This window comes from Atheta coriaria, unplaced genomic scaffold (assembly GCF_025399875.1).
Source record: "Atheta coriaria isolate IRGN ID8LTWV9N9 unplaced genomic scaffold, Caltech_Dcor_3.1 hic_scaffold_2_pilon, whole genome shotgun sequence".
In the NCBI taxonomy this organism is placed as follows: Eukaryota; Metazoa; Arthropoda; class Insecta; order Coleoptera; family Staphylinidae; genus Dalotia; species Dalotia coriaria.
In genome coordinates, this window is record NW_027045444.1 from 247,734 (window position 1) to 262,552 (window position 14,819).

The window sequence follows — 14,819 nt, forward strand, 5'->3', positions numbered from 1 at the left end:
CGCGTTGATTAACGCTCGGCGCGTATTTATTTATTTACTCGAAGCCCGCTGCCCGGCTTGGGCACTAATAATTTATTTGTGTATCCCTCGGAGCTGTGTCTGGGGACTGACGAAGAGATTCGCTGATCCGCTCGGAATCTCTGATCCTGTTTTCCGTATCAACATTGATTTATCAATTTTATTCGCTTTCTAGTGTTTGCGGAAAGAAATACGCACACAGATGGGATATTTTTGTTTGTCGGGTAGTTTGTGGTTGTGGTTAGGTTTGCGGGTGTTGTGGACGACACGAAATCACGAATTGTATCTGTGTATCTATGGAATGTTTTATCAGTGATTTTAGTGCCGGGTGTAGTTGTTGGTGTTAATGTTGATGTTGGTTTTGGACCACGCTGATAAATCCCGCAAATTCGCAAATTCCTGACGTGCTTCATCCCTTTTGAGGATGACGCTGAGAAATACGGGAATTGGGAGGCGGCGGCGGTGGATGGGGCGAGGCGCTTTTTCAACGTCGTCCTTTTCGGAAGGGACGGAAGGGTGCTTGGGGGTTTGGGGCGGTCGCTCTGGACCGGACAATTTGTTACGTCGATGGGAAACCTCAGCAGTGACAACGAAACACTATCAACAACACCAGACGCCATTCTTCAGTCACAAACTAGATTAAATTTATTTTATCAAAACTACATGAAATTTTTAGGTTAAAATAAGTTAGAAATGCTTATAATACACTTTAGCGCCATCTAGATTCAAATTACATAACTATAATTACAATTAAACTCCATATAAACTTTCATCCCTTATTTTACACCCTTCTAGCCACATTCTTGCAACAAAAAGTAGTCTATGTTATTCTCCATAATCAAAACTCTCTCCATACCAAAATATATTAAAATTGATTGAGTGGTTTTCTTGTAATGGCGTAACACATAAACAATTATTATATTACTTACGATTAATACGAGTTAATACGAATGCAATTTTTTTTCTATGAAGGAAAGCTGTAAACGCTGGGAAATGTAACAAACACGCACATAACTAACAAATCCGAACGCGCCGAGAACGTTCAGAATGTTCGGAATGAGCACCGAGATCGCTCCGAATGCTCAGCGTCTGTAGTAAACTAGGACCTAGGACGTAGACGTAAACCTTGGGGTGGAAAAACGGAGGATTCTAACGTCGTAAAATCTCTATAGTCGTACGACGCAGACTGTAACGCAAGCAGCGAAAGAAAATAAAGCAAAACAACGAAATAACCACCAAAAACTGAAAATAACTAGGTACCAAATAAGGAACAGGATATAATTAAAAAATAATTATATTTTTTGAGATATTAAGCATTAAAAATATTAATATTTTGAAGTGTGGTTTAAGAATTATCCGACAGAGGCGCTGTAATCGCCACTTTTAACTTTTGACAAATGAAACTTTCTGGTTTTACTCATAGATGGCATTATGATATGATTGTCACGATTTTGAATGAAATACTTGCTAATCAACAAAATATGCCTGATTGTTAAAATCTCTAGAGTTGTCATGTCAATTGAATAATTCGCAAATATAAATTATGTGATAATTCAATCATAATACAATGTAACAGACGAGAATTATTAAAATTATACGCTGAATATTGTACATATTAAACAGCTGATTCCCTCTGTACACATGAAATATACCAGCGCCACCTAGCGGAAACCACCTAAACTATTTTTTTACTTTTTATCATTTTTTGTAGAAATCTTCAACCATATTCAATTTGAGATTCTGTTGCAGTTTTCTTTTTAGAAAATAATGAATAAATCTATTATTTCATTATAAATAACCTAACCTAACCTAAAAAAAAGTTTCTATTCTTGGATATTGGCATGAATTGTAATGAGAAAATATCGAAAGCTCCTTCCTGCGCTGAAAAAGTAAATTGGAAGAAGTTGAAGAGTTGAATCGAAGTAAGTTTTGCAGCGAAAAACGGCGCAAAAAAATAAAATCGACCATACAAGAGCGCTCGTAAATTGGATTAACATTACTGTGTGGGTGCTGTTAGTGCCGTTAGTACCAAGTGTATACACTGTGTACCACCACAAGCCCAGCGTGTACTAAAGTCCTTAAACCTTCTGCACAGCCAACATCCTGCATTCAACATCCAGCAAACCACCAACAAATCTTCAGCCACACAATTACAATACTGCTCCGTACACATACTTGCATTTTTATTTCCTGTTTGTGTGTTGGCAACATAAAAACTTTGCTTGCGCGTTCAGATATCGCCATTACGATTGCCAGATGTGAACATTTCACGTTTTCCCGTTTTCCGGTTGTGCTGCTTTTTGTATTTCAATATATTATTTGCAGAAATTTCAGGTTTTCTTTAGATTTTAAGTATTAAAATAAAAACAAGTCAATTTCCCAGTCTACCGGTTTTCCGTTCTCTTGTATTTCAATAAATTATTTGCGGAATTTTTATATTTTGAATATTTTATGTCTTAAAATATAAACATGTCTGTTTTCCGGTTTTCCGGTTTTATACTTTAATATTTAATTTATAAAAATTTCATATTTCTGACATTTCAAGTTATATTAAAAATAAAAGTAGGTCAGTTTGCAAGTTTTCCGGTTTTCCGGTTTCTTGTATTTCAATATATTATTAACAGAATTTTTATATTTTGACATATTAAGTTCTATTAAAAATAAAAATAAACCAGTTTGCCAGTTTTCCGGTTTTCCGGTTTCTCGTATTTCAATATATTATTTGCAGAATTTTTATATTTTGACATCTCAAGTTGTATTCAGAATAAAAACAGGTCAGTTCACCAGTTTTCCGGTTTTCCGGTTTTGTATATTTCTGCGCATAATTTGAGTTCTGACACGCAGTTAAATTCGAGTCCTTTGAGACTCGTCCCCGTCCTGCGTCTTTGACTCTTTTGACACCCGTAAGTTGTTCTCTTCGCGAGTTTTTTCCGCCTTGGACGTGACATGGCAGCGTGCCAGCGAACGTTCCGAAAGTCGTTACGAGCTCACTCGCTCGCCCACAATTCTTTCAACTCTTGTAGCCACCCCTCAGAGCAACCCTCACAAAAGTACAGCGCATGAATACAACATAACAACAATGCGTCGTAATCTGTATACGTATACATCGCCGCGATGCAGAATAACGAAGACTAAATGCGTCGATAGTGGATGCTCAAAGCTGCCACGTTCCGAAAGCTCCAAAGCTCACAATACGATAGTATAACAGTGTAAAACTAAACTTGAATGCTTAAAATGCCTGGAAAGCTCGAAAGCTCAAAAGTACTAAATCTCAAAAGCTCGCATTTTAAAATGTTGCATCATTTGAATATATTATGTATATTTTAAACTTAAAATTAATAATTTCCGGTTTTCCGGTTTTCCGGTTTATTATATTAGTATTAAAATATATTAAATATAATTAAAAATAAAAAAACATAAAATTTATGTTTTGCTACAATAGGAGTAAAATTAAGTAAATTTCCGGTTTTCCGGTTTTTTTCAAATTTAGCATAATTTTATTATTTTAAATATTATTTGTATTATTTTGTTTTTTAAAGTTAAAAATATGTTTTTATGACAATTTCCGGTTTTCCGGTTTATGTATTATTATAAAAATAAATAACTATTGTAAAATAAAAATAAATAGTTATATATGCTAACATTAGTATAGTAGTTAACTAGTTTTCCGGTTTTCCGGGTGTACGTGTTTCCGTGCTTCAAGTCGCACGTCCTTCCCGTCACATCCGAGTGTGTCGTGTTCGTGTTTCATTGTTGTCCGAAGTAGTAACACCAGGCGCTAATAATAGATGATAATAACCACGGAAGCAGCAATTAGCACAACTTGTCTGCGCCCGCGCTAAGGATCAAATTGCGTGCGGCGGCTGTAAGTGTATCATTGTATCAGTGTGTTGCATCAACGCGTTTTATTTCCGGTGTTCGTCTGAACAAGCGCGAGCGAGCGGGCTGTGGGGGACGGACGGGCGGTGGCAACATCATTCATTTCGATTTGCCATTGCTTGCAGCGAGATGCGGAAGTCGATGCGGATACGAACGCGGATGCGAACGCAGACACGGATGTGGGCTACATTTCATCGTTTAACTTGCTCCTTTTTCTTTGACTTTTTCACGCGACTGTTTTTTTTGCTGCTTCTCTTCTTCTTGGGTTTTTTGAAAGGATGAAAAATGGAGGAAAAAGTTGATGAGGAAAAGGCGTAAGCGTTTAATTCGTAATAAGTTGCGTGAGATATTCGTTTACAAGTTTTTCCGGTTTATATTTTTTGATGTTAAACTTTTTTTTGTAAATGTTTAGGTGTTTTTATAACTTCTAAAATTTTGAAAGTAAACTTTGAGGTTAAATTACTTTTGAGTGGTTGAATTAATTTTAGTTTTCTTTGTGGATTATTAAAGTTTAATTAATTGAGTAGTAATTTTTAGTGTGTTAATTATATTATCTTAACATTAACGTTAATTATTGCAACATTTATAAATAAAAACACAAATGTAAAAATTTTAAATAAAAATTTAAAAATTAAATAATTTGGTTTCTATTATTTAAATTTAACCCAAATTAAAGGAAATTTATTATCAATATCCAAACTATATATTAACAACAAATAATTAAGTTTGAATTAATTGTTTATAAGTTATTATGGTTTAAAGTAAAATTTATAATTTATAATTTATAATAAAAATAATATAAGCAAATGCATTGATTTTATTACTAAATTGATAATAATAAATGAACCAAAATTACTACATATATAAAAATTTCCTAATATAATCTTAATAAACGTAGCTTCAATATTTAGTTTTAAATAATTATGTATCAGGGGACCACTAAGAATATGTGTACAAATTTTCATGATGATCTGTTAAGTAGTTTTTGCGTGAAAGCACGATAAACTTCAGGACATACGCATTTATAATATTAGTAAGGATGTATAGTTTTTGAGTTATTACTGTTTAAAATTATGTTTATACAAATTATTCCAAAAATAAACTGATTTTGTTAATAAAATTGATATTAACATAAGAACCACAAATATGAATTCAACCAAATTTTTTTATCATAATTATGCAAAACGTGCCTTTCATACTTTGTTTAAAATAATAATGTTTCTTTAATAGTTTTTGAGTTATTTTAGTTTAAAATAATATTTATAAAAATTCAGTAAAAATACTAAATTGATTTTGATTACAAAACTATTAATAACTGAAGAACGGCATAACCGATTTTTTCAAAAATTTTATGGTTTATTTTTGATAAATTTGTCTTTCATATTTTGTTTAAAACAATTATTTATCGCTAATAGTTTTTGTGTAATCCTTGTTTAAACTTTACTTTTCAATTTTTATTTCCTGCTATAAACGCATATATGTATGTATTAGAATATTAAATACAAAATGACGCCTGACGCCATGTTGGCTAACGTACCAAGCAACAACCAAGCCAGTAAAATCACAAGATGTCTCCTGGTAACAAACACAAACACAAACACGACTAGAATAGACGGTCTTTGAGTAGAATAGCGCGGAATAGATGAGTAGTATCCTCGTGATATGCTTGGTCTCTTAGTCCTGGCGGTCCTTACCAACGGAAATATATCCTGAGTGGTATGCCGTGTCGTGTTTTGCGTCTGATGTTCCGAGGATGCTTAAGCAAACGTAAATGTAAACGTAAACACAAACACGCACCGAAATGCGAACGCAAACTGTGCGGGTGGAGAGGCACAGATGGGATGAGTGCGAATGTTTCGGGTTGTGATTAAACGCCATGGCGCGCAGAAGGGTGTCAAGCGTGTCAAGCACCTGCGAAACGCTGCGCGAACATAACCTCACACCTGATTAACTCCATCTTTGCTTTGACGTAATTTTAGCGTTAGTCTTGTGTGTGCTTTTACTTCACACAAGTAATATATATGATTCGTGTTAGTTTTTAATTAATAACTCATCAAATATTTATGATAATGCAATGTTTTTTTATAAATAAACTTCTGATTAGTGAATTTATTAATTTTAGTGATTATTTTGTTGGTTGTATTGTTTAATAATTCGTTATTGGTAATTAAAGTTGTATTTTGTGAAAAAATGTAAAATGTTACAAATTTGACTGTAACTTTTAAACTATTAGAGGTATTAACAAAATGTTTTTATTATTTTGTTAAAAATTAATTAATTTATTTTATTACCAAGAATTAGTTAAATATCACAATTATTTATTGACTTATTAAGAAAAAACTAAAACTAATCTAGCTTTATTTTGTGACAATTGAGATTGTTATGCTTATTTTGTCAATTATTCAAAAACTATTTATGTTTTTTTAATTTTTTCTTCGAAATATAATTCCATATTAATTTATGCAACAAAATATAAAAAATTTAGGTTCATATTGTTATTAGTTAAAAAGTTATAAACAAAAAAAGATTTTATTTCTCAATAAATTTCAATAAAAGTCACAGATATTCCCCTGTAACTTTTGATAAGAGGCTCTTATCAATAAAATAATTACAAAACTGGATATAGAATTTAACTGACAGCAAATCTACAAAAAAATAACTATGATATCTTAATTATTGTTTATAATAAATTGTAATTAATGCAAAATTAAACTTTTGCAACTCCATGCGCATATTACAATCCGAAGGTACTTCACTATTACTGTAATAATTAATTTTGCATAGATCGGTAGAAGTTGATAAGTTCGATTTGAAATTGATGAAGTTATTGAATGCAATTACGGCGTCGCCGATGCCACTCGACGGCGTTCGAGAGGCGCATCAAGTTCGTCCTTCCGGAATGCCATAGTTCTGTCAATTGCACTCCAGGACCTTCACGTCCTGCATTTCCTACAGGCACTCGAATTACACGCCGCATTGACTGCACTAGATCGCGTTAACACTTCTTCATTAACCAAACAACAAGAATTTTATATATTTTTTATATATTTTTTCATTTATTGATTTTATAAAGTTTTAAGTTTCAAAAAGTATAACTTTTAGAAAAATTATTGTAAGTTAATTTTATAAAATGGATATTAAAGGTTATTTTATTGGGAATGATTTGTTAAATTATTGTTTAAAACAAATGGTAATTGTTTTAGTTATTAAAGATTTTATAAACAAAAGTAGGAATTACTTTTTTTGTAAAATTTTTATTTCAAGGTTTAAGTAAGTGTAACTCAAAGAATATTAATTTTTTAAAATTTATTTTGAGTGTATGTTGTAGAATGGTTAATTCCAAACAAATAAGCAAATTTTTGTTATTATTTGTTGGTTAATATAACATTTATACGCATTTTAACATTTTATTTCAAAATAATAACACCAAAACTGTTTTTTAAATATTTTTGATAATAACTTTTGTTCTATTATTAGTACAATCACAAAAATGATAACATATATACTCAATAAATTGTTTTATACTAATATGAAAACAAAATTTAGTTATCTTTAATAACTAAAAAGTTATTCAACTTTAAACAGCAGATATCATTTTAATTTAATTTTGTTTTACATCTAAAGGTTTCTAAAGTGCATAAAATTAAAACTAAGAATTTCTTTTAAATTTAAGTCATAATATTTTTAATTTATGTGAATACAAATTTGCAAATTGCAATTCCCCACACCAAGAGTAAATTTTGAGGTTATAATTACATTAAATATGTTACAGCAAAAGTTTAACTTTAACTTGATTTAATTGACCAGAAGTTGGCGCAAGCTCGGTCCGAATTAGTTAGATGCAGTTGACTGGCCCGGCCGACCGCAATATAGATGGCACTCGCGCGCGCGCATGCTGACGACGACGTCGAGTGTGTGGCCTAATTGCGGAGCGAGATTCGCACGAAATGAACCATTTATAATTGCGCTAACCGAAACTAACCAACTCGCCTCGCCGCGGACAACATTAAACGCGTGTCGGCGCCTTTGCATGCGGGCTGAAGTGCGCGCCGGAAATGACGGCCGCACTCCGCATTAACCAAATCAGCGGCCAAATTGCGACGCGCGAAACGTAATTTAACGCATGAACAATGCACCATGCCGCACGCACGACGAGCGTAAACACACGAACATTAACGAACATACAGCACACGTGTGACAAATATTAAAATATGTAGAAAGTTTTTGTGTATGTTTGGTTGCATAACATAAAAATAATTAATTTTAATAAAAAAAACTAGAATATTGACTGGAATTTAACAATAGAGAAAAAAAACGATGGAGAATTATATTATTTTATTAGTTATTAATAAAAATAATTCTAAAATTATTTTTTTACTGTTAGGCAACTTTATGTGCAGATATTCAACTGAAAAAGTGAAAAGTTTTCCTAAAAGTTCTCAAACTCAAACAGAGATGGCGTTACAGTATATTACAACCAAGAATCAAGAAAATAATTAGTTAGGCAACTTGTTATTCACATAAAAACAGACAAAATCTCGCCAAAAGGCTAATAAAAACAAAAATCTTTTTTTTCGCCGTACAATTTGTTTGATTACATTTTATTGTAGTTATAATACTTTAATTCACCCATCAAGAGCGTGGCTTGTTTGTGAAAAGTCAGAAACGTCGAACGAGTTGCAGACGTTTAATGGAGTATCAAAGTATTTATAAAGTGGCTGGCATTAAAAGCTCAAACCGAACAGCGAGCCGAAGAAAGCGCGGAAAATAATTCGCGTGATTAATCAACTCGAAAGCGTTTCAAAGCTTCAAAGCGCTTTGAAAGCTTAAGCCCCAGCAGCAATTTTAAACGCCGATTGCAGCGCATTTTCTACAAGATGTTAATTCATCGATTTTTTAATGCCAAAACATATTATATCTAATTATGATGTTAATTACTAATTGCAAATTGTTAATTTTGATGTAAAAAAATTAAAAATGTTTAAAATGTATTTTTGCGCCATCTGGATTTGAATTATGTTACTAAGATTTATTACAATAATCAACTTTAATCGTTTATTTTGCTTTTAGGTTATATTTTTGCGCTAAAAAGTAGTCTATGTTATTTTCCGAAGTCTAAACTATATTCACACCAAAATTTATCAAAATTGGTTGCGTGGTTTGGGCGTGAAAGCGACACAAACATACAAAATTATCTAAATATTACCCATAATATAGTTATATCACTAAATAACCTAAAAAACATTTATATTAATTAAAAACTAAAATTATAATTGTTTTACATAAAAAATTATACTGAGTGTTCCTCTCAATAAATCATATTTTATCCCCACTAATTTAAAAGTTATTAATTAAAAACTACTACAAAACATTTCTCTCTAAAGTTTCTCGTTGTTCTTCATCCACAAAAAACAGAAACTTCACTTTTTATTTTATAATGTCTGTGAAAAACTTTTCATATTAATTTTTATTCACTCTTCTTATCTTATCGGCACTTCAAAACGTTTAAAACTTTTATTACGCCCGACATTCTTCTCAACTTGAAAAACTTTTGCATATTTCATACTCACATCTACGATCTGCTTGTGAATAAAATCGAAATTTAGAAATATTGTAAACGGTATGCAACACACCGTACAAACAATCGCATAACTGGTTGCCTATATGACCGTTCTTCCTACTTGCCAACTTTCACAACATTTTCCGCGTTTAGTATTATAACATTTTAAGTTTACGTCGAAACTTTCTCCGGCGTACTTGAGTTTTTCGCATTTCGTAAACTTTGATCATCCTGGTTGGAGAACATAACCAAACTTATAACCCAACCACAAACGAATACACATTTGAAGGTTATATGCGTGTTGGTGGTTGTGGATATTATTTATGCACACTCGTGTTATTTTCCGTGCATTTCTTCATAATTTGTTGGCGTGGTGCGGGTGGAAAGCCAGAAAAGTCGGAAAACTATAACTTTCCGGAATAATCCGAGTTATCTTGCACGCGGGCGCAGATTTCACAGGCGAATAAACTTGTCAAAATTTAGTTTATAAACGTTTAATAACATTTTATTTATTCGGGTGTAAATTAAGTTGCCTATCTACACATGTATACTGCGCCGCAACCAAATTTACATTAAAAACTTCCTTCATTTATAATTTTTGATTATATTTTTTTGTGAGGGAACTTTTCCTTGGCAATATATTATCAATCAATCAATTTTTTGCACCCTCTCACAAAAACAGCCCTCGTGAAACTTTCTCGTCGTTTTCTGCTCGTTTAATGTTGTGTTTTTTTTCCGCTCCTCAACAAGTTGACACTGCCGCAGTGCTCGATTACTTAAAAAAATATCATGATAAAAAAGTCGACAAGCATCAGGTCGTAAAATACGATTAGTAAAATATCCTAATTTCAAATACATTATGCGTATGGTAGGCAACCAAACATACACAAAACAATGTCTTGTTTGCTTTAAAAATGTTTACCTATTCTTACAAGAAATGTTGTTGTGTTATTTTTTCAATTTAGTGGTGTAAAACCCTAAATAAAATTAACAACCCCTAAATTTTTTCGTTTGTGTATTGTTGGTTGTATATTTGTATTCTTATTTTTACTTGTCGGTATATATTTCACTCCGGCGAAGGTGAAATAAACCCTTATTGCGAGTGTTTGCACCCCCACACGTTTCACTTTCCGCGCCTGCCACATTTTCCACGCTTATGACACCGTACACGCCGAATAAACGCCAAATAACGCCTTCGACTTAATCCCCGACTGTCTTTTATTTTATTTTTTACGTTCTACTCGCGCGTATTTCCACCACCCGGAAAAAATATATGAAGTTGTAAATTTTACAAAACTGTAGGAATTTTATTTATTGTACATTTGGTTGCCTATATATCTCAGCTGTACGTTGTGAGGTTAGACGGGTTGCAGAGGTGCAAAGTGCAAGGGGGTTAATATCTCTCAGCGCGACCTCCTGCCACGTAAAGAAAAGCCACCCTGCGGCTTCTTTATTCGCCCACACACACTTTTTTCATCCCTTATTTCTTGAATAAGGTTTCATCCTTTAGACTGACTGATTTTCTTCTTATATACTTTTACATATACTACTATATATAAACATTTTTTGTGTGCAAGATGTGTAGGGGTGAGTTTTTCAATGTAAGGGTGCAGGGGTGAGTGTATCCTTTGTAATATTCATATCGTTCGTACAGGATTCATTCGCATGTAATGCATTCAACGTAATGTATCCCGAAGGTCCTTTTACGTTTTCGTGGCGGAGTGCGATAGCGCACCCCCGGACCACCCTCCCGGCTACCCCTGGCGCGCGCGAGTTCTTTAATAGAAAATCTGTTGAATCAGAAAACGTGCGCGCAAATGGACAGAAATGAAGAAAAAAGAATAAGTGCACAGGAGGGCGGGAAAAACGCAGGGGAAACAATCCTGAAAGGACGAAGCGTGCCAAAGGACGAATCATATACATAAATAATTTTTGGCGGGTAATGAAAAACATGATACATGTTTATAAAAAGCTGGGTGATGTTTCAAGCTATAGGCAACCGCATATACGTGTGTAAAAAGTTGCCTAAGTTACATTTTTAATTTATTAATATGTTAAAAATGTTATAACTCGAGAACCGCTGGACGGATTTTGTTCATTTTGTTTTAAAATATTTATTGAAGTCTAAGGAATGTTTATAAAGTGAGAAAATATTTAAACAATTCATGGAAAGTTGAAAAAAATAATTTTGTTTGTGTTTGTCAAACATGATGTTTTTAAATTAATTATTTTAATAAAAAAAGTAAAAATTAATCAAAACAATCTTTGACGCCATTTTATTGAAATTCTAACCTCAAACCCGCTTTTATTTGAGTTTAAAAGGTGTGCAAAGCAACGAAATGAGAAAAATCTTAATTTCCGTTCGATTTCGGCGTGCTTCAACATAAAAGACCTCCAAGGACATTACCATACGCCGCCATTTTGAACAGCTCAAGCAAACACTCAATTTTAAACGTGTCTCCTTCGTAAACGTAAATAATTTTCAACATTAAAAAATTTTTAATTTTTGATTTTTACTCAATTTACGAGTGTATCCTGCTTCGTCCTGCTGCGTACTCGATTAACCGATTCGCCATTATCGTGATTATATCGACGGCATCGGTTCCACGCAGGAAGCACGCACCGACGCGCGCGCCATACACACACGCACCTAATACTGGCGCCCGCAGGACAATTCAGGACGAAACATAATGCTACGTCATTGTACATTTAGCGGAAATATTTAGGCAACCGGCAGTATATGCAGAGTATATCAATTTATATAGCCTTTCACGCGGAGCAATGTTCCGATGGGTAGCGTTTTAGGGGCGGCACTTAGGGGATGGTAACGCTTCCGGCCCGGGGCCATCCGAGCAGGTAATCTACGATAGTCGGCCCCCCGTAACAATAGGACACAATGAACCGGCCTTTAAACTAGTTTGTGGTGTGTAACTTTGGATGGCTTTACTCTAACAATCAATAGCTCACAACGGACAAGTAAGTTTGGTTGCATCATGTTTACACGTGTATATTTGGTTGCATATTTTGAAAATTAGAGTAATTACTTTATTAAAGTATTAATTATATCGAAGAAAATGTAATTGCTTACAATAAACATGTAAATTTGGTTGCATACTTTTTCGTCGTGTAAATTTAGTTGCATAATATTTGCACGTGTATATTTGGTTGCATACTTTATAAATCAAAATAATAAATTTACTAAAATTTCACTTAGTGTAATTAAAAATCAATAGTATTAAAATGTGTAACTTTGGTTGCATAATACTTTGTCGTGCATATTTGGTTGCCTACTTTTTAAATGAAAATAATTATTTTACTAAAGTATTACTTTTAGTAATTTGGAATCAATAGCTTATAAAAAACATGTTAGATTGGTTGCATAATGTTTACATGTGTATATTTGGTTGCATAATATTTGCACGTGTATATTTGGTTGCATATTTTAAAATTTAACATAATTACTTTACCAAAGTACAATTTATATCCCAGCATAGAAATTTATCAAATTATAAGTGATTTTGGCACGTCCTTAATGCAAGGACTCGTCGCCACCCTCATCGGTTACAAATTGTAAACCATAAACCACCCTCGGGCGTAAACATCGCGAGGGATAATTAAGATCGTAATCACAATCGGATTCGACGTATTTTCATACATAAATTATGTCAGAGTGTAATCAGCAAGGACAAAAAGGATTATCCAAGGACTTTATTAGTGCCTTCAATTATTTGCATGTAATTTAACTTGGAAAGTAAATAAGAGATGAAATTAGAGATAAATTGGTATATCAAGGATGTTTTGTGTTTTAAGGACTCACACAGGATTATTTCGCCAACGCTCAGTTTGTGTGTACTTGTGCAAGAAGAAAGGTCCTTAAGTTTAAAGTGTAATCAACACATATTATAACGCGTTATAATGATGCGTATAATAAGGACTAATATCCTGCGCGTCTGGATAGCACATTAACGTTTTATCTCGCATCGTTGAGCCTTCTATTCAACATTCCAAACATTGCTTTACTGCTTGGTTTATAGTATAGATATTATAAAATGTAGGCAACCAACATTACGTGTAGAACTGGTTGCTGTGTGAATTTTATGTTAAAACGTTAATATTTCTATTTCGAGATGAAATATTAACTAAATACAAATTGTTATCATTAATAAATTTAATGAATTTACTGTTTTTATACCCTGAGTAGTTTTGCCCCTGATAGTGTTTAATAAAAATGTAATTTGTTTTTATTCTCTTATTCTAGACATAGTATGTGTCAATTCTATCAAAAAGATTCGCAATTTTATTTTAAAGAAATTAATTATATAAAGAATTGAATAATGCACTTCAGCGCGCCATCTCGGATTCAACTATTTAACTATAACTATGATTGAATCTCAATATCAACTTTTATCCTATAGAAAAACGCTGTTTTCAGGGTTTTCCCGGCAATTATTCAAATTTTTCTCGCCGTAAAACCATCCTTGGACTTTAACAAACATTTTATAAAAAGAATTGACCAAATTGATCTAAGCGTTGTTGAGTTATACGCTTTCAAACAAATTTTACGATTCATTTTTATTTTATAGATAAATGAATAATGACCAATTAATACTTTTGCATGTTAAAATAGACTGCTTCTAATGATGATATATAAACGAATGTTAAATAAACAAAGTTTCCAATTGAAAACTCCCCGCGCTGAATTCATCCCCTCAGGAATGCTAAGGGTGCACTTGCGGTTTTGGAATATTCGATAGTCGAGCCGCGCGTTCGAAAAGTCAAACCGCAGTGAAACGCAAAACCCGAGCCTCGTTCGCCACCCTGCGAGTAAACGAAACCACCCCTATATTCTCATCCGGCTAAACCAGCGAAGGGGATGGAATAAAATAAAAACAACGTGGAAATGCGGAAATGTGAAAACGCGGTAATTCACAGGCGAAACTTGAGAGCAGGAGAAACGAACCACATTTATATATTACCCCTAATGTGAGGGTAGTTTTGGGGGCAGTAGTGTGAGTATGAGTATGTCCTGCAGGACTAACACATACTTTTCGGCAAGCAGGTATATGAATACAAACGGGTCAACTCTGTAGTCTTTACTACCGAGGGGGATGAAAAGAAGGGGTTGAAATAGGATTAACAAAGTGAAATATATTTCCTCGTATTTTACTTGTCAATAGTATAATTTTATTTCTGTGTAACTAGTGTGAGTTTGGTTGCATATATTACGGTGTGTTTGTACAGTTGGTTGCATACATTGTCAAATTGGGTTGCTGCGCACTGCTGGGAATTACTTTCGCTCTTTCATTTTACTCTTATTTTTCCGACTGTTTTACGAAGGGTAGCAGCAGGGTTGAGATGGCGT

The 14,819-nt window shown here is 33.2% G+C and overlaps 1 protein-coding gene across 1 annotated transcript in view; it reads right to left on the minus strand.

Moving 5' to 3' along the window:
• The window catches only part of LOC135799019 (uncharacterized), a 31,138-nt gene that overhangs the window by 4,430 nt on the left and 11,889 nt on the right, over nt 1-14,819 (minus strand). The gene's annotated exons all lie outside the window — the stretch shown is intronic.